The sequence below is a fragment of the Lithobates pipiens genome, unplaced genomic scaffold (genome assembly GCF_037356315.1).
Source record: "Lithobates pipiens isolate NorthernLeopardFrog02 unplaced genomic scaffold, aLitPip1_a1.2 Scaffold_10, whole genome shotgun sequence".
Lineage (NCBI taxonomy): Eukaryota > Metazoa > Chordata > Amphibia > Anura > Ranidae > Lithobates > Lithobates pipiens.
The window spans coordinates 100435654-100461565 of NW_027507686.1; the positions used below are offsets into that span (position 1 = coordinate 100435654).

The 25912-nt window shown below is 46.8% G+C and overlaps 13 pseudogenes; all 13 read right to left on the reverse strand.

Annotated features, from left to right (window-relative positions):
* Positions 1-19525: 19525 nt before the first annotated feature.
* Positions 19526-19644, reverse strand: LOC143953637 (5S ribosomal RNA; annotated as a pseudogene).
* Positions 19645-19961: 317 nt separating this feature from the next.
* LOC143950819 (5S ribosomal RNA) lies at positions 19962-20080 on the reverse strand (annotated as a pseudogene).
* Positions 20081-20615: 535 nt separating this feature from the next.
* Positions 20616-20734, reverse strand: LOC143955343 (5S ribosomal RNA; annotated as a pseudogene).
* Positions 20735-21051: 317 nt separating this feature from the next.
* On the reverse strand, positions 21052-21171 carry LOC143951504 (5S ribosomal RNA; annotated as a pseudogene).
* Positions 21172-21271: 100 nt separating this feature from the next.
* On the reverse strand, positions 21272-21390 carry LOC143951097 (5S ribosomal RNA; annotated as a pseudogene).
* Positions 21391-21711: 321 nt separating this feature from the next.
* Positions 21712-21830, reverse strand: LOC143951361 (5S ribosomal RNA; annotated as a pseudogene).
* Positions 21831-21928: 98 nt separating this feature from the next.
* LOC143946387 (5S ribosomal RNA) lies at positions 21929-22048 on the reverse strand (annotated as a pseudogene).
* Positions 22049-22148: 100 nt separating this feature from the next.
* LOC143946707 (5S ribosomal RNA) lies at positions 22149-22267 on the reverse strand (annotated as a pseudogene).
* Positions 22268-22588: 321 nt separating this feature from the next.
* LOC143955352 (5S ribosomal RNA) lies at positions 22589-22707 on the reverse strand (annotated as a pseudogene).
* A 100-nt stretch (positions 22708-22807) lies between these two features.
* LOC143948122 (5S ribosomal RNA) lies at positions 22808-22926 on the reverse strand (annotated as a pseudogene).
* A 974-nt stretch (positions 22927-23900) lies between these two features.
* Positions 23901-24019, reverse strand: LOC143945912 (5S ribosomal RNA; annotated as a pseudogene).
* Positions 24020-24584: 565 nt separating this feature from the next.
* On the reverse strand, positions 24585-24703 carry LOC143954904 (5S ribosomal RNA; annotated as a pseudogene).
* Positions 24704-25372: 669 nt separating this feature from the next.
* On the reverse strand, positions 25373-25491 carry LOC143956607 (5S ribosomal RNA; annotated as a pseudogene).
* Between the last annotated feature and the right edge of the window lie 421 nt (positions 25492-25912).

Genomic DNA, 25912 nt, shown 5'->3' on the forward strand with positions numbered 1-25912 from the left:
CAGTCTGGGGAATTCAGTGAGGCTATTGTATGCAGAGAGGCTGGGACAACGAAACTATTTGTAAAAAAGAAGGCAGGCTAGTGTATATAGATTATGGGCACGGAGAGATTAATGTATACAGAAAAGCTAGCGTGTAAAGAAGACAGGACTTTATTTTTTGCTAATGCAACTACTTCTGAATCATGTAAAGCGCTTTTTTCATTCATGCTTTTTTCATTCTTTGGTGCTGTTAAAAGGTCAGTGGTGTGTTGTCAGTGGTGATATCAATGTGACAGTTAATGTGGAGAACTACAAATATGCAAAATAGAGCAAAAGAGTGCTAAGTTTATTTTGTTAAGTCATTGACTGATAGACGTTAAGTAATTGGCCGTTATTGGTTTGGCAGTACATTGTTTATTTTGTTCTGGTAGCACTGAGAAGACTGATATTAGATGAGTGATCTACACATTACGTTTACTTTTGCAGAGAGATACCGGCTAATATCTTAATATGTGCTGCGTGTAAGGTAGAAATAAGAGGATTTTGTGTGAGTTGGTTTACCAGGATTTAGAGATAGTAATGTGTTTATTCTAATAATAAATATAGCAAAATTACTCAGATTAATATTGAGACAGTATATACAGGTCGGGTTTAAGTGGAAGTACACGAAATAACAGCAACGACGTGTTTAGGTTTTTATCAATCAGGTTCATTACGTGTCTTTAATCATGTAGTGAATATACCCCAAATAGAGCATAAGGATGAGAAAGGATAATAACTGGCATTAGAAATGTGAATGTGAATTAGAGATGAAATGTCAATCCCCATTGGTTACTTGCAGGTAACTATTAATACAGTTAACACGGCTACGTACAGCAAAGTGTGAGCTAAGCAGCAAAATATTACTTAATATTGCAGAGATTAAGTATTGCAGTTAAAAAGAGATCAACAAGTTATCCCGGTAGCACAGAGTGGACTGATATTAGATGAGTGATCGTTGTAGTACAAATTCAGTACAAATAGCAGAGAGATACCAGATAAAGGTGAGAAGAGCAATTAAACTGTTCACATCGGTAGCATTGTATTACTCCTAATATGTGCGGCGTGTAAAGAAGCAATAAGATTGTTTTGTATTATCTTAAAATTTGCAGAATACGTAATAAAGGTGAGTAGGTAACCTGGATTTAGACATAGCAAACTCTATAATCGAATTTAGCAAAATTAGAAAGGATAATATTGAGACAGTATATACAGGTCGAGTTTAAGTGGAAATATACAAAGTATCTAGCTTACCTTTACATTGTTCAATAGAGCGTTGCAAAGTGATACCAAGGTAGAATGTCGGAATAGCAATTAGATGAGATGATTGCTGTAATCATGAAATATCAGCAACGACGTGACTAGGTTTCTATCTTTTTTCAGGATCCTTACGTGTCTTTAAGGATGAGAAAGTGTAATAACTGGCAAAGTATGACATGGCAAAGAGACAAATTGCATTAGAGATGTGAGATAGACTTGAAATGTCAATCCCCATTGGTTACTTACATGTAACCATTAATACAGTTAACGCGGCTACATACAGCAAAGCGTGAGCTAAGCAGCTAAAGGGTATACATTGTTTAAGAGTCAATTGTTGTAGCTTGAAAATTCCAACGTGTAAATCGTTCCATAAATTTTGTTACGCACGAAGACGGCTTACACTGACTGTTTTCCGTTTCTAATGGTTATCGGCATATCAGTAACCCTGAACATTAATAGTGATAGACATTAGGATGTATGCTTGATGTGAATGTAAAATAGTTGCATTATGTGTTATTAAATGTAATCAAGCTTTATTGCTATCCTTTGCTACTTGCAACCACTACTACATCAAGTAAACCGTCCCACTGCTTTTCTCACATTTTGCTGCTGTTAAAAAATATATTGCCAGTGTTATGTGTTACAAAAGGTTATCAGTGTGACAGTTAATGTGGAGAAGAAGTAATACACAAAATAGAGTCAGAAAGAGAATCCCATTTCATAGAGGTAACGAGAGATGGATGCATTACTCTTAATGTGCAGTGTGTAAAACGTTTTTAAAAGATGGTTTTGTGTGAATTTTGCGTTAACGTAAAATTAGCTGTAGACATTGTAACTATGGTTAGGTTTACAACGATTTAGAGATAGTAATCTCTATAATAGAATAATAAGTATAGCAAAACAAATTAGGAAAATATTGAGGCAGTATATATAGGTCGAGATAAAGTGAATACACAAAAGGGATCAAGGGATAGTTGCAAAGTATCATTAAGGCAGAATGTCGGAATAGCAATGAGATTAGATGGTTGCAACATAACACGAAATATGAGCACGGCTAAAATACAGAAAAACAGTACATTATTTAAGAGTACAGTAGAATATAGTATAAATTATTTAAGATTAAATTGATTTAGCTTGAAAAAATCTAAGTTTAAATCGTTGAGTAAATCGTTGAGAAAATCGTAAATTTATCAGATGTGTCATCTCGTCTGATTGATGAGATTATTAATCAATGAGATTATGATTAATTTGACAGTTCCATTACACGGTCCTTTTCCACTAGTATAATCGTAATCTAATATCAGTAAATGTTAAAATTGTATGATGGTTTACATTAGTATGTGGCATTGATATGGATTTTAAAGCGGTACATTAATTTTCTGAAGCATATGGCAGAAAGACGGCTTACACTGCTTTTCTCAGATTTTGCTGCGGTAAAAAGGAATGTTTTGTCACTGTGTTCTAACACCAGTTAGGGTGGAGAAAAAGAAGTAATACAGAAAAGAGAGTCAAACAGTGAAATAAAAACGTTTATTTGCTTGTGTCATGACAGCTGATACTGGTTGAGCAATAAAACTGTTTTATTAAGATGTAAGACTAGTTTTATTCGCTATATATATGCTTTTCAGAGAGTTGTATAATATAGGCGACCAATAGGACATTTAAATGGCTTAATGTTGCAGGGAGGAAGTATCGCTGTTTCAACGGTAGGAGATTGAAAGCTTAGCTTGAGCATGGCCGAAAATTGTTTCGTTAGTCTAAATTTAAAGGATAAGTCGGTACCATTGAGAAAGCTTATATTAGACTAGTTGATCTTTGCATTACACAATTCTATTATTATTATTATTATTACAATCCTAGTGCAGAGAGATACTCAGTTAAAGTCAGAGATACTCAGTTAATGTCAGAAAAGCCATAAAACTGTTTAGCGAGCGATATTTACATTGCTCTTCGTATGTACAGCTTGTCTGGTAGCAAATGGATGGTTTTGTGAAAATTTTGCATTACCGTACAATTAGCGGTAGACCTCATCAAAGTGAATAGATTTAACCGGATTTTGAGATAGTATTTCTAATAATAAATAAAGCAAAATAAGTCAGAATGGTGTGTGGTCAGTGGTTATATCAATGTGACAGTTGATGTGGAGAATTACAAATATGCAAAATAGAGCATTAGAACAATAGTCTCTCTGTATAAACTAACACCTCTGTATACACCAGCCTGTCTTCTGTACCCACTAGACTCTCTGTATACTACCCAGTCTTCTGTATACAGTCTGTAGTCTTTGATTTATACCCAAGCCTGTTTTATGTACACACTAGTTTCTCTATATGCACTGTCCTATCTGTATACACTAACATCTTGGTATATACTAGCCTCTCTTTAAACTAGCCTCTCTGTGTATACTCAAGCCTATCTGCATACATGAGTCTGTATTCTGTATTCACTAACCTTTCTTCTGTATGCTGTAGTCTTCTATATATACCAGCTTCTCTGTACACCCTTGCATTTCTGTAATAAAGCATCAAGCATACATCCTAATGTCTATCACTATTAATGTTCAGGGTTACTGTTACATTATGCCGATAACCAGTAGAAACGGAAAACAGTCTCTGCTATAGGAAACTGAATTTGTACTACAACGATCACTCATCTAATATCAGTCCAATCAGTGCTACCGGGATAACTTTTACATTTTAGAGTAATGAAATGATTTCTCAGTCATTTTGAGGCTACTAACGCTTCAAATCTCTTTTCAACTTCAATACTTAATCTCTGTAATATTAAGTAATATTTAGCTGCTTAGCTCACACTTTTCTGTACGTAGCCGTGTTAACTGTATTAATGGTTACCTGTAAGTAACCAATGGGGATTGACATTTCATCTCTAATTCACTTTCACATTTCTAATGCAGTTTGTCTTTTTGCCATGTCATCCTCTGCCAGTTATTATCCTTTCTCATTCTCATGCTATATGTGGGGGATATTCACTACATGATTAAAGACACGTAATGAACCTGATTGATAAAAACCTACACACGTCGTTGCTGTTATTTCGTGTATTTCCACTTAAACCCGACCTGTATATCTGTCTCAATATTAATCTGAGTAATTTTGCTATATTTATTATTAGAATAAACACATTACTATCTCTAAATCCTGGTAAACCAACTCACACAAAACCATCTTATTTCTACCTTACACGCTGCACATATTAAGATATTAGCCGGTATCTCTGCAATAGTATCACTCATCTAACATCTTCTCAGTGCTACCAGAACAACAAAAAACAATGTACTGCCAAACCAATAATGGCCAATTACTTAAAGTCTATCAGTCAATGACTTAACAAAATAAACTTAGCACTTTTTTGCTCTATTTTGTATATTTGTAGTTCTCCACATTAACTGTCACATTGATATCACCACTGACAACACACCACTGAACTTTTAACAGCACCAAAGAATGAAAAAAGCACTGTAACGCTTTACATGATTCAGAAGTAGTTGCATTAGCAAAAAATAAAGTCATGTCTTCTTTACACGCTAGCCTTTCTGTATACAATAATCTCTCCGTGCCCATAATCTATATACACTAGCCTGCCTTCTTTTTACAATAGTCTCGGTGTCCCAGCCTCTCTGCATACACTAGCCTCACTGAATTCCCCAGACTGTCTTCTGTATACACAAGCCTATCTGTACACACTAGCCTCTCTGTATACACTAGGCTCAGGGGAATAACATTAGCCTATCTGTATTACCTTGTTTGACTTTTCTGTTTTCTGTTTCTTTTCTAGGCTGTACTTCGCCGTATACCCGAACCATTCTTATTACCCCAGCCTCATTCCAATTATAATAGCCTCACTGTATACCCCAGGCGGTCTAGCTTGTCTTTTATACACCTAGTCTCTCGGTATACCCAGGTCTCGTGTATACGTCTTTATACACTAGCCTCTCTGTGTACCCTATCCTCTCTGTATAATCTTGCCTCTCATTATACCCCAGCCTGTATTCTGTTTACCCAATTTTGTCGTTTATATAAACTAACCTGTCTACTGTATAACCTAGCTTCTCTTTATACCCCAGCCTCACTGTCAGCTTGTCTCTGTACACTAGCCTCTCTGTTTTCCCTAGTCTCTCTGTATAAAATAGCCTCTCTGTATACACTAGTCTGTCTGTATACTCTAGCAAGTCTGCATACACTAGCCTCTCTGTGTAAAAAAGCCTCTACCTCTGTTTAACCTTCCTGTCTTGTGTACACATTAGCCTCTCTGTATAAACTAGCCGGTCTTCTGTATACACTATTCCGTCTGTATACACTAGCAAGTCTGTGTAACTCAGCCTCTCTCTCTGTATACCCTAGCCTCCATATCTGCATACCCAGGAAGTTTTTCTGTATAATCTAGCCTATCTGTATAAACTAGCCTGTCTTTTGTACAAATTAGCCTCTCTGTAGCCGTTCCTCTGTATGCACGAGCCTCACTGTCTACTCTTGGTTGTCTTTTGTATACACTAGCATCTCTTTATACATTATCTAGTCTTAACTAGTCCGTCAGTATACACTAGCAAGTCTGCATACACTAGCCTTTGTGTAACCCAGCCTCTCTCTCTGTATACCCTAGCCTCCATCTCTGCATACCCAGGACTTTCTTATCTATAATCTAGCCTATTTGTATAAACTAGCCTGTCTTTTGTACACATTAGCCTCTCTGTATAAACTAGAAAGGTCTTCTGTATACACTAGTCCGTCTGTATACACTAGCAAGTATGCATACTCTAGCCTCTCTCTCTGTATACCTTAGCCTCCATCTCTGCATACCTAGGACGTTGTTCTGTATAATCTAGCCTATCTATATACACTAGCCTGTGTTTTGTACACTTTAGCCTCTCTGTACAAACAAGCCCGTCTTCTGCATTCACGAGCCTCTCTGTATACCCTTTTTTTTTTTTTGCAAATCTTTTTATTAAGATTTAGGCAGTAAACAACAGCAAGCAAACTAACAAACAAAAAAGAACACATACATTGGTCACGACTACAGTTACAGGCGTGGTGTATACAGAGTTGTAATACAAGACAGTTTGGTACATACAGAATATGACGGAGAGTCTAAGGCACCTCATTGGCCACAGATAGCTGACTCCATGTGCAGCAGGACAACTTGGAGTTAAAACATGCTACTCAGACAAACAACATTTCCACTGGTGCAGTTTCCAGTTTACTAGCAAAAGGTAACTTGTTAAGTAGGCTGCGGGTCAGAGGCTGTGGAGGCGTCGGCCAGCCAGCTGGACCAGACCTTGTCATATTTTTGCGGGCAACCCCTATTAACATAGCAGTCTTTGTAAAGAGGCATGCTGCCGTTGACCAATTTTTTCCACAGGGAGAGAGGAGGAGGAGTTGGCTTACGCCAGCTGAGGGCTATGACCTTGCGGGCATAGAACAGGAGAAGCCCAACCAGGGTGCGTCGCGCCACAGTGGGAATAATATGATCTATCAGGCCCAGTATGCAAATTTCTATGGAGGGCTGGAGCGATATGGAGGTGGCCTGTGCAATGACCCTCAGTATCTCCTTCCAATAGTCGACAATGGCCGGGCAGGTCCAAAAAATATCAGTGAAGTCCCCCGGTATTGTCCCACAACGCCAACACCCCGGGGGGGAAGCGGGGTTCATTTTGTGCAATCTATATGGGGTGAAATATGCTCGGTGGACCATCTTAAACTGTATTAGCCGGTCTCTCAGGGAGACCAGGGATCTGAAAGGGAAGTCCCACATGTCATCCCAATCATCATTATCAATGGTGGGAATGTCGCGCACCCATTTGTCTCTGAGTTTTCCCAAGGTAGGGAGCTAGGTCGTTATCAAATGGGAGTAAAGTTTCGAGGTGGGCTTATTTTCACATCTGGACGTGAGGAGGTCCGGACTGGACAACCTGGGGGGGAGACCCGGAGAACTGGCATCTGAAGGCATGGGAGAGTTGTAGATATCTAAAAAAATAGCTCTGCGGGACGTTGAAGTCAGAAATCAACTTGGGGAATGGGGCCAGCGATTGGTCGGAAATTATTTGGTCCGCTGTTTTAACGTTAAACTTAGTCCAAGCATGGGGTTCAGGTAGTTTGTAAAACTGCTCTAGGGTGAGGTTCAACCACAAGGGGGCAGCTGGAGAAAGTGCATTGGCAGGGTATTTTTCAAGTTTAAGTCCTGCCCCCCATGCACGCAACGTGGTGCGCATGGAGGGGGTCAGCGGGTATGTTGCTTTTGGGCCACGATACAGTAAAAATTTCAGCGCTTCCAGTGACTTCACCACCGCCGCCTCAACCAAGGTGGCAGGGTTCGTCCTATCAGGAGTGAGCCACCAAGCCGCAGTAACCAGCTGGGTGGCTAAAAAATATTTGTACAGGTCAGGGCACGCCAGTCCTCCCTGGGAGGACTGACGCGTAAGCGTTTACCATCCATACCTGGGGGACTGGCCCCCCCAGATAAAGGAGGTAAAAAGGCTATGCAGTCGGGAGAAAAATGATTTAGGGATCCATTGTGGGGATTGGCGAAGTAGGTAGAGAAATTTGGGCAGGATTTTCATTTTTATCAGGTTTATCCGCCCTAGCAATGATAGGGGTAGAGATTCCCATGCCTTCAGTCGCAGCCGTGTCTCCTGAACCACTGGGGATAGATTCAGAGGTAAGAAGTCCGAAGCCTGCCTCGAGACCACCACCCCAAGGTACTTGAAGCTCTCCACCCACTGTAGAGGTATATCGGGGGGGGGGGGGCGGTGTCACTGGCTGCTGGGTCTATAGGGAAGAGAAGTGATTTTGACCAGTTAACCTTAAGGCCCGTGATCGTGGAGAATGAGTTCAGAATTTGTAATGCCCCTCTGAGAGAGGAGTCTGCGTCGTTAAGGAAGAGAAGGAGGTCGCCCGCATACAGGGTGACCCTCTCCTCCAGCCAGCCAACACGCAGGCCCCTAATGTGCAGGGAGGTACGTAAGGCCTCCGCCAGGGGTTCCATTGCGATGGCGAACAGGGCCGGAGAAAGAGGGCAGCCCTGTCTCGTGCCCCTGGACAGAGGGAAGGACCGTGAGAGACCCCCCCCCAGCTTAATGGCTGATGTGGGGTGCTGGTAGAGCGTCTGTAACCACGCAATAAATACCAAGGGGAACCCCATTCTACGGAGGACTTCCCACAGAAAAGGCCACTCCACAGTGTCGAAGGCCTTCTCTATGTCCAGGGAGGCCACCACCCGGGAACCCTCATTGAAGTGTTGTGCATGGATGTTGGTAAACAGGCGTCTTAAGTTGATGTCAGTGGCTCTATTAGGCATAAAACCGGTCTGGTCCGTCTCTATCACAGATGGCAGTAGGGGCTGTAGTCTCGTAGTGAGCAATTTGGTAAGGATTTTGAAGTCTGCATTTAGGAGGGCGATAGGCCTATATGAGGCGCAGGATGTGGGGTCCTTAGGGGCTTTATGGATTAGTATTATGTGTGCATGGCTCATGGAGGTGGGAAGGGTGCCCTCTGCCAGACAGTGAGTATAGAGCTGGGCCAGCTGGGGGGCAAGAAGGGCCCCGTGGGTTTTGTAGAACTCCATAGGGAGACCATCTGGACCCGGGGATTTTCCTGCAGGAAAGGAGCAAATTGCCCTCTGTACCTCCTCCGGGGTAATGGGCTTCACCAAATTTTCTCTCTCGGCGTCCGAGAGCCAGCCGAGTGCCAGGGGGTCCAGCCAAGGCGCCAGGTCCTGTGGCATGAGATCCGAGGGAAGCACAGAGGTATAAAGGGAACCATAGTATTGCTGAAATGCGTCCAATATGTCTGGGAGAGAGGAGACCGATTCACCCGAAGGGGACACCACACCCTAGTATCACCGTCATGGGCAGGTCGTGTTGAGCTAACATTGCCAGGAGGCGACCGTTCCGGTCCCCCTGCTCGAAAAATCTTTGCTTATTGCGGTAAAGATCCAGTCTGGTAAGCTCTGTGAGGTGGAGGTGTAATTCTCGTTTCGCCGCATTAAGGGCTTCAAAACTAGAGTCGGTGGGGTCAGCTGTGTAGGCCTCAGTCTGGGTATCTACCTTGCTCTGTAGCTCAGTCGTGGTGGCAGCTTGCTCTCTACGGATCCCAGCTATGGAGGAAATATAATGACCTCTACTGAAGGCCTTGAATGCGTCCCAAGTAACCCCTGGGGAGGAGGACCCTGCATTAATTTGCCAGTATTCGGCAAGGCGGGCGGGATAGTGTTGGTCAAATCGGCGTGGGAGAGCCAGTGGGTTCCCAGGCGCCAAAGGGCTGAGGTTCGGGAAGTGGGGGAGCGGACATTAAGGAGGAGGGGGCAGTGGTCCGACAGCCCGCTGGGCAAATACGTGGCGTCTAGCACGTATGATAGCATGGCTGGATTGGCAAAAGCTAAGTCGATGCGTGAGGACGTTTTATAGGTGGTGGAAAAGCAGGAGTAGGCCCTAGTCGAGGGGTGTTTCCACCTCCAGACCTCCGTCACTCCCATGGCCTGTGCCCAATTGGGTAGGTCTGAGGATCATTGTTTGGGGGGGACCGGCCTGTATAAGTCTGGGGCTAGAATAGCGTTAAAATCGCCCATAAGTAGCAGCCTAGCGGGGCAGTATGGAGTAACCTTTTCCAGGATAGTGTATAAGGTGGATGCTGAAAAGGGAGGAGGCAGGTATACATTTACCACAATATATCTCGTACCCCAAACTGTGAAAACTACTATCACGTATTTGCCCTGAGAGTCGGTGTGAATCTGCTCCACTGCACAGGGAAAGGATTTGCTGATCAGCACCGAGACCCCCCTGGCATAGGTAGAATAGGAGGCATGAAAGGCTCTCTGGATCCACGGCTTCTTTAGTGCCAACAGTTTGCTGCCCATGAGGTGTGTCTCCTGGAGCAGTATCATATGGGGGGAGTGCAATTTAAGATATTTAAACAGAACTGCTCTTTTAAATTTAGAATTGAGCTCCCGGACATTCCAGGATAGGATATTAAAAGAGGACATGTCACGTGTGGCCATCAGATGGTTCCGTTAATATTGCAAGGAGACGCCCATGGGTGTTAATATCATGTACCAAGAGCCGCCTAGACCCAGAGAGCCCATTGTAGAAAGAGTCATGACCAAACATTAACCATACAAACAAAAAAGTAAATACATAGACAAAAAACAAAAGTACCCTTGGTGACCGCCAGGGGTCAACCCTGCCCATATCTGGTGGCATCCCTGGAAACTGGGGAGCGATCAGATCGGGCCTATACCCAAAAAATAACAATTTAACCCCTTAAACTGTGCACGGCAACAGTGCAATGCCGCGTGTAAGAACGTGTAAAAGTCCTCCAGGGGGAAGTCCGCTGCAGGTTAGCAGCAACACTCCGTGCTAACCCGAGTACCTCGAGTGCGACTTAGAGAACAAAAAAAAAGGGAGAAGAAGGGGAACAGAAAACAAAATACAAAACCCCCCCAAAACAAGGGGGAAATATAGCTTCCACGGTGTATTCCAGCCGGGATGGAGAGGTATATCCCAGGCACAGCTACAATCGTCACCGAGACAAGCCAGAAGGGGGGGGAGCAACAACTTATCTTGTAAAGTTCCGTGTGGATAGCTCACTCAACATAGGAGTTCGCAGACATGTAAGGATGATGGGCCGATACTTGGGCCTGAAATAACATAAGAGTTCAGTGTGTCCATTCATGTTCATTGCCTTCCCCCAGTGAGCCCCAGACAACCCCCGGGCCCCCACGATGGAGTAATACACGCCACCTCAGCACAGCCCAGTAAGCCAGGCATCCGCCTCGGCCGGCGTGTCGAAAAATTTGACAGTGCCCTCGTGCTGGACCCGCAGGCGACTAGGATAGAGCATTCCATATTTAATGTTGCGGTCTCGTAGTCTGCGCCGAACATCAGTGAAGGTCTGTCGTCTTCTCTGTAGATCCGGGGAGAAATAGGGGAACAGCATGATGCGTGCATTACCATATTGCAGATTCGGGTGCTTCCTGGCCTCAGCGAGTATGCGATCTCGATCACGGTAGTTGAGGAAACGCACCAGGAAGGCACGTGGGGGTGCACCCGAGATAGGTCGACCCATCGGAACCCGATGAGCACGTTCTGCCACATACGTAGGGGGGATATCGGTCAGACCAAGTAGATCTTTGAAGAAGGTTTCTGCAAAGTCTGCCGGGTGGTCTCCCTCCGATCCTTCAGGAAGGCCCAGGACCAGAACATTGTTACGACGCATTCGGTTTTCGGCATCATCTGACTTCGCCACTAAAGCTTTAATCGTGTTGTGTAGGTCGGTGAGTTGGTCGGCATGTTGTCCCGTTCGATCCTCCACCTCCGAGATCCGGTGTTCAGATTCCGAGAGACGCCCCCGTATTTTATCCAGATCGTTGCGGATAAGGTTGCACTCCTCTGCCAGGTGATCGATCCGTACCAATACAGATGTCCTGCTGCTTTCGATTGCTGCTAAGATCATGTTGGTGTCACCTGTGGGAGGCTGGGGTGAGGAGGGCGTGGGAATGTCAGCCGGGGGACCGTCCTCCATGTCAACCAACAAGGCCTGCAGTTTCTGGAGTAAGGCGGGGTCCCCGCGGGGGGATGGGGCTGCAGCCGGTGTCCTGGGCTGTTGCACAGTCTTTGGAGGCTTCTTTGAAGGCATCATAGGGCTCTCGACCGGCAGCAGATCTCTGTAGCCGGAGCAAAGCAAGAGACGGGGACTGTGGAGACAGGAGGGCCAGCAGTTGGTATTATGGCGTAGTAATATGGCTGCTACGTGCAAGGCTGGCAGTGCGGACAATGTCCTGGTGAATCCAAAAAAAAGGGGGGCGGAGCCTCAGTTGTAGATGTTGCGGGCGGCAGTCCAGCCGGGGGGGCAGCTCTGGTGGCAGTGAGCTACAAGGGGAGGAGTCAGGGGGATCAGGATTGTGCACAGTACGGCTGGGTGGAGCAAGATGGACACTGCACGTGGCACCGGAGTCAGGGAGGAAGGCCACAAAAGGTCTGGAAGTGGAGGCTGATGCCCAGCACTGCGGGCAGGCCAGGGTGTCCTTAGAAGGAGTCCGGAGCAAGTGCAGAGGAGGCAGGAGATCCCCCGGGTGTAGCAAGATGGCCGCCAAGTGTCCGGCCGGAGCCACAGAGCGCTGTGCAGGAGGGCCAAAGCACGGGCTGCAGAGGGGTTATGGCACTGAGGGAGGCTAAGAAGCTGAGAACAGGCCCAGGGTGTCCAGGAGGCTAGGGGTGGATTCCAGGCCGCAGCCGGTTGTACCAAGATGGCTGCCGGACCGGGTGCAGGGCCCAAGACTAGGCCCAGCAAAACAGCGGTTGGAGCAGGAGGATGGAGGGTTGGCAGGGTGGCAGCGATCGTGTCCCAGCAACCGACGCCGGCCGCTGTCCGGCGGCCGGTGGTGTAGGAAAATCCGGTAGGCTGGAGGCTCTACTAGGCCGCACTAGGCCACACCAGGCCGCGGCCTTGACAGGCGGCACTGGGGGTCCCGCAGGCCACGAGGCCCCACCGGAGGTGCAGGGAAGCTGGCTGGAGGACAAGGGGGGGTCCCTTACCGCACCGCTGGTCCAGGAAAGGAGCTGCTTGCAGAGCACAGGCCTGGAAGATGGCGGCTGCCACTAGCACGCAGGCTCCCAGCCGATCGCGGGTCAGAATCCGCCCAATGGAGCCACGGACTGCAGCAGGCCACGGAGCAGAGCAAGGAGGTAGGGCCTCCGGCCGTTTTAGGGCTTTGAAAAAGAAGGATTGAGAAGGATTGAGTTCAGGATGTCAGGAGTTCTCCACTTAGACGTCCGTCGCCTTTCACATCCGGACACGCCCCCCTCTGTATACCCTTGGATGTCTTTTGTATACACTAGCTTCTCTTTATACATTAGCTCTCTGTATACCCAAGCCTCTCTATATACACTAGTCCGTCTGTATACACTAGCAAGTCTGCATAAACCACCCTCTCTGTGTAACCCAGCCTCGCTCTCTGTATACCCTAGCCTCCATCTCTGCATACCCAGGGCGTTCTTCTCTATAATCTAGCCTATTTGTATACACTAGCCTTTCTTTTGCACACATTAGCCTCTCTATATAAACTAGCCAGTCTTCTGTATACACTAGTTCGTCTGTATACACTAGCATACTCTAGCCTCTCTCTCTCTGTATACCCTAGCCTCCATCTCTGCATACCCAGGACGTTCTTCTGTATAATCTAGTCTATCTGTATACACTAGCTTGTCTATATATACTAGCCGGTCCTCTGTATACACTAGTACGTCTGTATACACTAGCAAGTCTGTGTAACCAAGCCTGTCTAGTGTATACATACGGACTAGTGTATACAGAGGACCTGCTAGTTGATACAGAGAGGCTAATGTGTACAAAAGACAGGCTAATGTATACAGATAGGCTAGATTATACAGAAGAACGTCCTGGGTATGCAGAGCGCTCAGATTCAAGGAATGGCCGACGTGAGTAATATGAGGGACACTCCTCACCCCCCCACCTACCACCTTTCATCCCCTTTCCCTCTCTGCCCCGGTCATCTGGTGGCAGTTTTATGCACTCCCTGGCCCCCACCCATTCATAATCCTTACCGACCTTTCCTTCCGCTGCTCACAGGAACATACTGGATGACTTGTCTAATTAACTAACTGTACAAGACAGCGCTATCCTCCTGGAGGAGGCTTTACCCCTCACTGTTTGGGTGGTCCCTGCCTCCCCCTGGATGCTCCACATATACCCCGACGACATTGTCGGAGGGGCACCACTTGACAGGACATGGGGCTGTCATGCCAGTGGCATCTCCCATTGGAGGAAGGGATGATGGCCCCAACCCCTTGGCAGCAGGTTCTTTCATGTACAGACCAGTTCCGCTCATCTTCCCTTCTGGAATCTTGACCTTAGAGGGGGGAGTTGCACTTTGGGGGGTCTGAGTGATACCTAGTGCGCTGTACTGGAAGGGCTTGACATTCCCGCATATGTGTCCCCTCCCCCTGGTTGCGCCCCTCTTCCCCCCCCTCTGGCCCCCACCTACTCTTTGCCGACATTGCCTTCTGCAGCTTTTGGGGACACCCTGGATGACTTATTTATTGAGCCTATTGGTACGAGACACTGCTTCCCTCCAGTTTGACTCTGGACCCCCCTGGAGGATTTACCCCTTACTGTTTGGGTGGTCCCAGCCTCCCTCTGGATGCTCTACACAGCCCCCAATGGGGATGCAGGAGAGACACTAATTGGCGGGCCCCAGGACTGCTGCTCGGGTGAAGTCTCCCATTGGATGGAGGGATGGTGGCCCAAGCCCCTTGCCTGCCGGATTTTCCATGCACCGACCAGGGCTGCTCCTCTTTCATCTTGATGTGGTGACCATGGAGGGGAGGAATTGAAATTTATGGGGTCCGGGTGGCTGCTGGTGTGAGTGCGCTAAAGGACTTGACATTTCCGTATGTTTGTCCCCTCTCCCTAGATGCCCCTCCTTCCCTCCCCCCTTCCCCCCCTTCCCTCCTTCCCTTCCCTCCCTCCTTTCCCCCTTCCCTCCCCCATTTCCCTCCCCCTTTTGCCCCTTCCTCCCTTTTTCCCCCCTTCCCTCCCCCTTATCCCCTGGGGTGTGGACGGGGGAGAGGGGGTAAGGAGAGGACAATCTGCCAAAGGGAGAAATGCATTTGTTCGGGGGCTGCATGTGTACTTTTGGGGTATCAGACGGGGGTTGGTGGATCCCATTCTGTGATGCCTTTTCTGTTGTGACGGGCTCCCTCATGCATGCCTACGTTTAGGGCAAGCCGAGGAGACCCCTCAGTGCTGATAGTTATATGCTCTACCTCGGTTTTGATTATACTATTGTTTTTTGGTTCTATGATGTTACTGATTGTCTTTTATTTGCATACCGGTATCAGACGTGACATTTACCACTGCCAGGACTGGGGGGACTGGGATCCGGGGGCTCCCTCTCTGACCTGTCTACCCACCAACCCAAGTAGGACGGCGCTTTAAACCCAGTGTACATCTGGTAAGCGCTATAGCATAATTGTGCTGTTTTAGTATACCCTTCCTGTACTGTTGAGTGCAGACAACCCTTAATTTCTCTCTCCCCCTGGGGTTGAGGTGCCCGGCCTCTTTTTCCCCTTACCTTTCCTTTCATTTGGCCTTCCTTTCTCCTCCTTAGTTCCCGCCATCCATTTCCTATCCAATACCTACCTTGGTTCAACTTTCTTTGCTTTTCTCTGACGTCCACCTCCCCCTCCCTGAGGAGCGATGGCAGACTCAGTCAAGGTCACCTCTCTAAACGTTAAGGGACTGAATTCCCCTGAAAAACGGCTGATCCTCCTGTGAGAACTGAAGACTTCCCGTACTGATGTGGCCTTTATGCAAGAAACACATTTTAATAATACTAGCCTCCCCTTTCTATGGTCGAGATCCTTCCCTAAGGTCTACCATTCTACTAACCCCTCCTCTAAGACCAAGGGAGTCTCCATTCTGATCTCTAGCAGGCTCCCCTGGGTTCTCCAGGATTCTCTGGGGGACCCTGGGGGTCGATATCTTTTTCTTAGGGGCCACATTGGAGAGCTCCTTTTTACATTTGCCACTGTGTACGCTCCCAATGATCACCAAGACACGTTCCTCAGAACTACCCTGCACAGATTATGTGACTTTCGGGAGGGCCAGTTTATATTAGGTGGGTTGACACTTCTGCCTCTTGCTCCTCGCTCCTCATTTCCTCTAGAAAGCGGATTACTAAGTGTTTACTGAATGACCAATTAGTTGATGTCTGGCGTCTGCAACACTCTGGGGAAAGGGACTACTCTTTTTGCTCTTCCCCTCACAAATCATACTTTAGGATAGACTTCTTCTTGATTCCACATGACCAACTGCACTTGGTGAGCTCTTTCTCCATCGGCCATATTACTTGGTCTGACCACGCTCCTGTAGCCCTTACCTACACCCTCTCTAGGAACCCCTCACCTTGGTCTCTCTTCTGGCACCTTAATGAAAGCCTCCTCCAGATACCGGAAGTTTTAGCAGATGTGACCAGGGAATTGGACTTTTATTTCCAAGAAAACTAAACGCAGGACTGCGACTCGGGGATAATTTGGGAGGCTCATAAGTCAGTATTCTGCAGGGTACTTATCAGGCATGGGGCGCGCATCAAACGAACACGGAAGGAACAGCTTGCTAATCTGTTTCGTGAACTTGCCTCTGTGGAAGCGAAACATAAACATGCCCCCTCATGGACCTTAGAGATTGAATTGGGGACACTCCATACCTAGATTACTGACCTACTCCATTATAAAGCGAAAGCGGCACTCCAGTTTTGTCGTAAACTGACGTAGGAGTCAGGGGACAAATGCGGAAAAATCTTAGCCAGGTCGGTAAAGGAGTTGAAATCTGCCTCTTACATACCACAGTTGAGAGATGAGAATGGCCAGAGGGCCTCTACCCCAACCCAAATAGCCGAAGTCTTTGAAAAATTTTACTCTGATCTCTACAACCTGCCCGATTCAGGGTCTGGACAGGACAATATAGACAGATATGTAACCGTTTCTGGTCTACCAACCCTCTCATCGGAATCACGGGAGTACTTGGAGGACCCGATTACACTGGAAGAACTCCAGACGGCCGTGGGACCTCCGAAGGTGGGTAAGCCTCCGGGCCCTGACGGATATACCGCACAATACTATAAGACCTTCCTCCCTATTCTCGGCCCGCGCTTGGTGAATTTATTTAATACTCTGAGCTCGAATGGGGATTTTCCTGAGGATACCCTTAGAGCCCACATCTCGTTGATACCTAAGGTGGGCAAAGACCCGGGCCTATGTGGGAGCTACAGACCCATTTCCCTCCTAAATTCGGTCCTAAAACTATTCTCTAAAATCCTCGCCACGTGATTGGCACAGCACTTGCAGTCCCTTATACAGATTGACCAGTTAGGTTTTATTCCCACCAGGGAAGATAGGGACAACACCATTAGGGTGCTTACCCTGGTCCATAAAGTAAAGTCATCTGGGACCCCTTGTCTTTTCGTGAGTACTGATGCCGAGAAGGCTTTTGATCGGGTCAAATGGACATTCATGTTCTCGGTCCTTCGCCATATAGGTCTGAGTGAACGGATGCTGGCATGGATAAGTAAGATATACTCACGCCCTTCAGCTCAAGTCAAAGCGAATGGGGTGCTCTCATCTCCCCTTGACATCGGGAATGGGACCAGACAGGTTTGCCCCCTGTCACCCCTATTATTCGCATTGTCATTGGAACCCTTTCTCTCCACAATTCGACAAAACTCAGACATAACGGGTACTTTTGAGTGCAAGGTATCTGCCTACGCGTATGACATGCTGTTCTCGCTGACGAATCCCAGAGTTTCCTTGCCAAATCTCCTTCGGGAATTCCAGATATACGGGATACTTCTTGAAATCAGAGGCCATGGGGGTTGCAGTCCCCCCGCAAACGTTACTAGACTTGCAGTCCAATTTTCATTTTAAATGGACCCATATTAGGTACTTACATTCCACCGGACATCGCGCGTACGTTTATGTTGAACGTCCTCCCACCCCTTGTCAGTAAGATCTGCAGTTTGCTTCACGGGTGGCATTCTGGCCTCCATTCCTGGTTCAGGAGATGCAATCTCATTAAAATGAACATACGCCCTAAATTTACCTATCTTTTCCAAGCTCTCCCGATCCAGATTCCAGTCCCATTTTTTAAGCAAGCTCAATCCCTGCTCACTCAATTTAACTGGGCCCAGAAAAATCCCAGACTTAAGCGGTCACAGCTGACATTGTCTAAACAACAGGGAGGGTTGGTTCTCCCTGACTTGCGACGCTACTACCTGGCCTCCCATCTGGGGCGTGTATTGGACTGGCATCGAAACAAACTTTCTAAGCTCTGGGTGCAACTAGAACAATCTCACTCCCGAATTCCGCTAAGAAGCGCCATGTGGTGCTATAAGGATTTACCCACAGAATTGACGTCACATCCCACTATAGGGGCTTCGTTGAAAGTCAGTCACCTGATCGCTACCCAAAACACACTCACGTCTTTGACTTCCCCCTTATTCCCTATATGTGGCCATCCGAACTTTGAACCGGGGACCCACTTAGAAATTCCAACCTAGACCATGCGTCTAAATTCGCCATTGATGGAAAATGGCCTTCTTTTTCAACCCTAAGAGATCCGACAGGGCTTTTCCAACAGCCTTTTTGGAGAGCGCGCAATGACATCATTTTCTCCATTCCATTCCCAATCCTCAAACTTTCGCCCGCCCTCAGATGGAGTTTGAGACTCTATGCAGGAGCGAAGGCCCTTTGGCCCACATTCTCTCTCAAACAGATCACCCACACTTAACCTGTCTGTCCAACTGGGAAAAAGACCTTAATTGCTCGTTTTCCCCAGCACAGAGACAACGCATTATCACTTTGGCTCTCAAAACCTCGCTGTGCACGAAGATACAGGAGACGAATTTTAAACTTCTCACCAGGTGGTATTTGACACCATCAAAGCTGCATAAATGTTTCCCCTCTTCCTCGAACATATGCTGGAGGTGTGGAGAAGAAGAGGGCACGTTGCTCCACATTTTTTGGTCCTGCCCCAGCTTGGTGGACTTCTGGACAGAGATCCGATGCATAACACAAAAATTCACAGACTTCTCCATCCCGGAAGAGGCTGCATTCTTTCTCTTGCACCATTCACAGATTCCCATTAAGAAGTACAAAAAATCAATTTTACAGCATGTGATAAATGTGGCAAAATCCTGCATCCCTCTCTATTGGAAAAAATGTTCCCCCCCCTTTCATTACATTTCAAACAAACCTGGGACATCTGGAATACCTTTATATTCTCGCTGGAAGGATGTCGCCTGCTATCGCCTTAGTGCTCTGAGCTTTCCTTGACTGGCCCCTTGGGCAGTGGCTGCCATCGTGTCTCGTCCCATTTTCTTCTTTCCTGATCTTTCACCCCTTCTCTTTTATGCCTTCCTCCCCTATCTCTCACCCCCTCTTTTGGAAAAAGTGGAAAATTGGCAATGACGGCCCCACACCCCCCTCTGGATGGATTATGCCGGAGGGACCTGGGGTTTGTGTGACCCTGGATCTTGGTACAGTACTTTATCCGTGCCTCGAATCATTATGATTGATGGAAGGCAGACTCACAGTTGCAAATATACCAGTATCAAGTATTGTTCAGCTGCTTTTTGCTTTGTATTTTTCTGTTGCATTATGTACTCGGGGGACCGCCTTCCCCTGTTTGGAGAAAAAATTATATTTGAAAAAATAAAAAGAAGCCTACGACACCTGGTATTCCCAGGTGGTCTCCCATCCAGGCATTAACCAGGCCCGACCCTGCTTAGCCTCCAAGATCAGATGAGAGGGAACAGATTCAGGGTGATGTGGCCGTAGCCAATATCTTCAGGCACTCTCAACTCTCTTGACAAACGCCAAGATGGTCACCTTGGGAACAAGCGGGAAAAAATAGGTCAACGGCAACAACATAAAAAGAAGACTACGGCATCTGGAAATCCCAGGCGGTCTCCCATCCAGGTACTAAACTGGTCCCAACCCTGCTTAGCCTCTGAGATCAGATGATATTGGGCTCTTTCAGGGTGATGTGGCCATAGGAGATTTCTTCAGGCACTCTCAACCCTCTTGACTAACGCCAAGATGGTCACCTTGGGAAACAAACAAAAAAAAACAAGTCAACGCCAACAACATAAGAAGAAGTCTACAGCACCTAGTATTCCCAGATGGCCTCCCATCCGGGTATTAACAAGGCCCGACCCTGTTTAGTCTCTGAGATCAGACGAGATCTGGTGCTTTCAGGGTTATGTGGCCATAGGCGAGCTCTTCAGGCACTCTCAACCCTCTTGCCAAACACCAAGATGGTCGCCTTGGTAAACAAACAAAACAAAAACAAGTCAACGCCAACAACATAAAAAGAAGCCTACTGCACCTAGTATTCCCAGGTGGTCTCCAATCCAGGTACTAGCAAGGCCCGACCCTGTTTAGCCTCTGAGATCAGAGGAGATCGGGCGCTTTCAGGGTTTTGTGCCCATAGGCAATCTCTTTGGGCACTCTCAACGCTCTTGACAAATACCAAGATAGTCACCTTGAGATACAAGCGAAAAAAAACAGGTAAATGTCAACAACATAAAGAGAAGAATACGGCACCTGGTATTCCAACGCCATCTCCTATCCAGGTACTAACTAGGCCCAACCCTTCTTAGCCTCCGAGATGAGAAGAGATAGGGCTCTTTCAGAGTGTTGCTGCTGTAAGCGATCTCTTTGGGCACTCTCAAGCCTCTTGACAAATGCCAAGATGGTCACCTTGGGAAACAAGCGAAAAAAACTAATCAACGCCAACAACATAAAAAGAAGCCTACAATAACTGGTATTCCCAGGTGGTCTCCCATCCAGGTACTAACCAGGCCTGACTCTTCTTAGCCTCCAAGATCAGACGAGATTGGGTGCTTTCAGAGTGATGTGGCCATAGGCAATCTCTTCAGGCACTCACAACCCTCTTGACAAACACCAAGATGGTCACCTTGGGAAACAAGCGAAATAAAAACAGGTCAACGCCAACAGCATAAAAAGAAGCCTACGACACCTGGAATTCCCAGGCGGTCTCCCATCCAGGTACTAACAAGGCCTGACTTTTCTTAGCCTCCAACATCAAACGAGATCGGGTGCTTTCAGGGTGATGTGCCCGTAGGCAATCTCTTCTGGCACTTTTAACCCTCTTGACAAACGCCAAGATGGTCACCTTGGGAAACTAACAAAAAAAACAAGTCAACGCCAACAACATAAGAAGAAGTCTACAGCACCTAGTATTCCCAGGTGATCTGCCATCCGGGTATTAACAAGGCCCAGACCCTGTTTAGCCTCTGAGATCAGACGAGATCTGGTGCTTTCAGGGTTATGTGGCCATAGGCGAGCTCTTCAGGCACTCTCAACCCTCTTGACAAAAACCAAGATGGTCAACTTGGTAAACAAACAAAACAAAAACAAGTCAACGCCAACAACATAGAAAGAAGCCTACGGCACCTAGTATTCCCAGGTGGTCTCCAATCCAGGTACTAGCAAGGCCCAACCCTGTTTAGCCTTTGAGATCAGAGGAGATCGGGCGCTTTCAGGGTTATGTGCCCATAGGCAATCTCTTTGTGCACTCTCAACCCTCTTGACAAATGCCAAGATAGTCACCTTGAGATACAAGCGAAAAAAAACAGGTCAATGTCAACAACATAAAAAGAAGAATACGGCACCTGGTATTCCAACGCCATATCCCATCCAGGTACTAACTAGGCCCAACCCTTCTTAGCCTCCGAGATGAGAAGAGATAGGGCTCTTTCAGGGTGTTGCTGCTGTAAGCGATCTCTTTGGGCACTCTCAACCCTCTTGACAAATGCCAAGATGGTCTCCTTGGGAAACAAGCGAAAAAAAACAAACGAATCAACGTCAACAACATAAAAAGAAGCCTACAATAACTGGTATTCCCAGGTGGTCTCCCATCCAGGTACTAACCAGGCCTGACTCTTCTTAGCCTCCAACATCAAACGAGATCGGGTGCTTTCAGGGTGATGTGCCCGTAGGCAATCTCTTCTGGCACTTTTAACCCTCTTGACAAACGCCAAGATGGTCACCTTGGGAAACTAACAAAAAAAACAAGTCAACGCCAACAACATAAGAAGAAGTCTACAGCACCTAGTCTTCCCAGGTGGTCTGCCATCCGGGTATTAACAAGGCCCAGACCCTGTTTAGCCTCTGAGATCAGACGAGATCTGGTGCTTTCAGGGTTATGTGGCCATAGGCGAGCTCTTCAGGCACTCTCAACCCTCTTGACAAACACCAAGATGGTCAACTTGGTAAACAAACAAAACAAAAACAAGTCAACGCCAACAACATAGAAAGAAGCCTACGGCACCTAGTATTCCCAGGTGGTCTCCAATCCAGGTACTAGCAAGGCCCAACCCTGTTTAGCCTCTGAGATCAGAGGAGATCGGGCGCTTTCAGGGTTATGTGCCCATAGGCAATCTCTTTGTGCACTCTCAACCCTCTTGACAAATGCCATGATAGTCACCTTGAGATACAAGCGGAAAAAAACAGGTCAATGTCAACAACATAAAAAGAAGAATACGGCACCTGGTATTCCAACGCCATCTACTATCCAAGTACTAACTAGGCCAAACCCTTCTTAGCCTCCGAGATGAGAAGAGATAGGGCTCTTTCAGGGTGTTGCTGCTGTAAGCGATCTCTTTGGGCACTCTCAACCCTCTTGACAAATGCCAAGATGGTCTCCTTAGGAAACAAGCGAAAAAAAACAAACGAATCAACGTCAACAACATAAAAAGAAGCCTACAATAACTGGTATTCCCAGGTGGTCTCCCATCCAGGTACTAACCAGGCCTGACTCTTCTTAGCCTCCAAGATCAGACGAGATTGGGTGCTTTCAGAGTGATGTGGCCATAGGCAATCTTTTCAGGCACTCTCAACCCTCTTGACAAACACCAAGATGGTCACCTTGGGAAACAAGCGAAATAAAAACAGGTCAACGCCAACAACATTAAAAGAAGCTTACGACACCTGGTATTCCCAGGCGGTCTCCCATCCAGGTACTAACAAGGCCCGACTCTTCTTAGCCTCCAACATCAAACGAGATCGGGTGCTTTTAGGGTGATGTGCCCGTAGGCAATGTCTTCAGGCACTTTCAACCCTCTTGACAAACGCCAAGATGGTCACCTTGGGAAACAAGCAAAAAAAAAATAAGTCAATGCCAACAACTTAAAAAAAAAGCCTATGGCATTGAGAAATCCCAGGCGGTCTCCCACCCAGGTACTAACCAGGTCCCAACCCTGCTTAGCCTCTGAGATCAAATGAGATTGGGCTCTTTCAGGGTGATGCGGCCATAGTAGATTTTTTTCAGGCACGCTCAACCCTCTTGACAAACGCCAAGATGGTCACCTTGGGAAACAAACAAAAAAAACAAGTCAACGCCAACAACATAAAAAGAAGCCTACAACACCTAATATTCCCAGGCGGTCTCCCATCCAGGTATTAACAAGGCGCGAACCTTTCTAGCCTCTGAGATCAGAGGAGATTGGGCACTTTCAGGGTGATGTGCTCATAGGCAATCTCTTTGGGCACTCTCATCCCTCTTGAAAAATGCCAAGATAGTCACCCTGGAAAACAAGCGAAAAAAAACAGGTCAACACCAACAACATAAAAAGAAGAATACGGCACCTGGTATTCCAAGCCCGTCTCCCATTCAAGTACTAACTAGGCCCAACCCTTCTTAGCCTCCGAGATCAGAAGAGATAGGATGCTTGCAGGGTGATGTGGCTGTAAGCGATCTCTTTAGGCACTCTCAACCCTCTTGACAAATGCCAAGATGATCACTTTGGGAAACAAGCGAAAAAAAACAGGTCAACACCAGCAACATAAAAAGAAGCCTGCGGCATCTGGAAAACCCATGCGGTCTCCCATCCAGGTACAAACCAGGCCCAACCCTGCTTAGCCTCTGAGACCAGACGAGATTGGGCGCTTTCAGGGTGTTGTGCCCATAAGCAATTTCTTTGTGCGCTCTCAACCCTCTTGACAAATGCCAAGATGGTCACCTTGGGAAACAAGGGAAAAAAAATAGGTCAACGCCGACAACATAATGAGAAGCCTACGGCACCTGGTATTCCCAGGCTATCTCCCATCCAGGTACTAACCAGGCCCATCGCTGCTTATCCTCTGAGATCAGATGAGATTGGGCTCTTTCAGGGTGATTTGGCCGTAGGCACTCTCTTTGGGCACTCTGAAGCCTCTTGACAAAGGCCAAGATGGTCACCTTGGGAAACAAGCTAAAAAAAGCAGGTCAAAGCCAACAATATAAAAAAAAGCCTACGGCATCCGGTATTCCCAGGCGATCTCCCAATCAAGACACTAACCAGGCCAGATCCTTCTATGGCACCTGGTCTTCCCAGGCAGTCTCCCATCCAGGTGCTAACCAGGCCTGACGCTGTTTAGCCTCTGAAATCAGACGAGATCGGGTGCTTTCAGGGTTATGTGGCCGTAAGTGTTCTCTTCAAGAAATGCCCAACCCTCTTGACAAACGCCAATATGGTCGCCTTGAGAAACAAGCGAAAAAAAACAGGTCAAAGCCAACAACATAAAAAGAAGCTAGGTACTAACCAGGCCCGACACTGTTTAGCCTCCCAGATCAGATGAGATTGGGCACTTTCAGGGTGATGGGGCCATAGGTGATCTCTTCGGGCACTCTCAACCCTCTTCACAAACGCCAAGATGGTCACCTTGGGAAACAAGTGAAAAAAAAAAACAGGTCAAGGCCAACAACATAAAAAGAAGCCTACGGCACCTGTTATTCCCAGACGTTCTCCCATCCTGGTACTAACCAGGCCCGACACTGCTTAGCCTCTGAGATCAGATGAGATCGGGTGCTTTCAGGGTGATGAGGCCATAGGTGATCTCTTTGGGATCTCTCAACCCTCTTGTTAAACACCAAGATGGTCACCTTGGGAAACAAGTGAAAATAAACAGGTCAATGCCAACAACATAAAAAGAAGCCTACGGGACCTGGTATTCACAGATGGTCTCCCATACAGGTATTAACCAGGCAGTACACTGCTAGGCCTCCGAGATCAGATGAGAGCTTTCAGGGTGATGTGGCCATAGGTGTTCTATTCAGACACTCTCAACCCTCTTGACAAATGCCAAGATGGTCATCTTGGGAAACAAGTAAAAAAAAAACAGGTCAACGCCAACAACATAGACCCTGGCGGTCTCACATCTGACCCTGACCCTGCTTAGCCTCTGAGATCGGGCGCTTTCAGGGTGATGTGGCCTTAGGCTAACGCTTCGGGACATACTCAAAACTCTTGACAGATGCTAAAATGGTCCCCTTGGGAAACAAGCGGAAAAAAAACATGTCAAAGCCAACAATATAAAAAGATTCCTATGGCACCTGTAATTATATACTATTTAGGCCGGACCCTGCTTAGCCTCTGAGATCAGTGATGTGGCCGTAGGAGATTTCTTTGGGCTCTCTCAGCCCTCTTGACAAATGCCAAGATGGTCACCTTGGGAAACAAGTGGGAAAAAAAAAAACATGTCAACGCCAACAACATAAAAAGAAGCCTACGGCACCTGGTATTCCCAGTCGATCTCCCATCCAGTTACTAATCAGGCCCGACAATGCTTAGCCTCCGAGATCAGACAAGATCGGGCACTTTACTTGTGATTTGGCCGTAGGCACTTTCTTTGGGCACTCTCAACCCTCTTGACAAACGCCAAGATGGTCATCTTGGGAAACAAGCGAAAAAAAACAGGTCAACGCCAACAACATAAAAAATAAGATTTTTATGTACAGCTTACCTGGAAAATCCTTTTCTTGAGAGTACATCACGGGACACAGGAGCTTTATTATATAGTGGGTTATATAGGCACCTCTGGTGATTGGACACTGGTTAACCCCCAATTAAGGAGAATTCCTCCCCTATATAACCCCTCCCATATGGGAGGCACCTCAGTTTTGTAGCAAAGCAATAGGAAACCACGTAAAACCCAAGAGGGGCGGGAGCTCTGTGTCCCGTGATGTACTCTCAAGAAAAGGATTTTACAGGTAAGCTGTATATAAAAATCCTATTTTCTTGATCATACATCACGGGACACAGG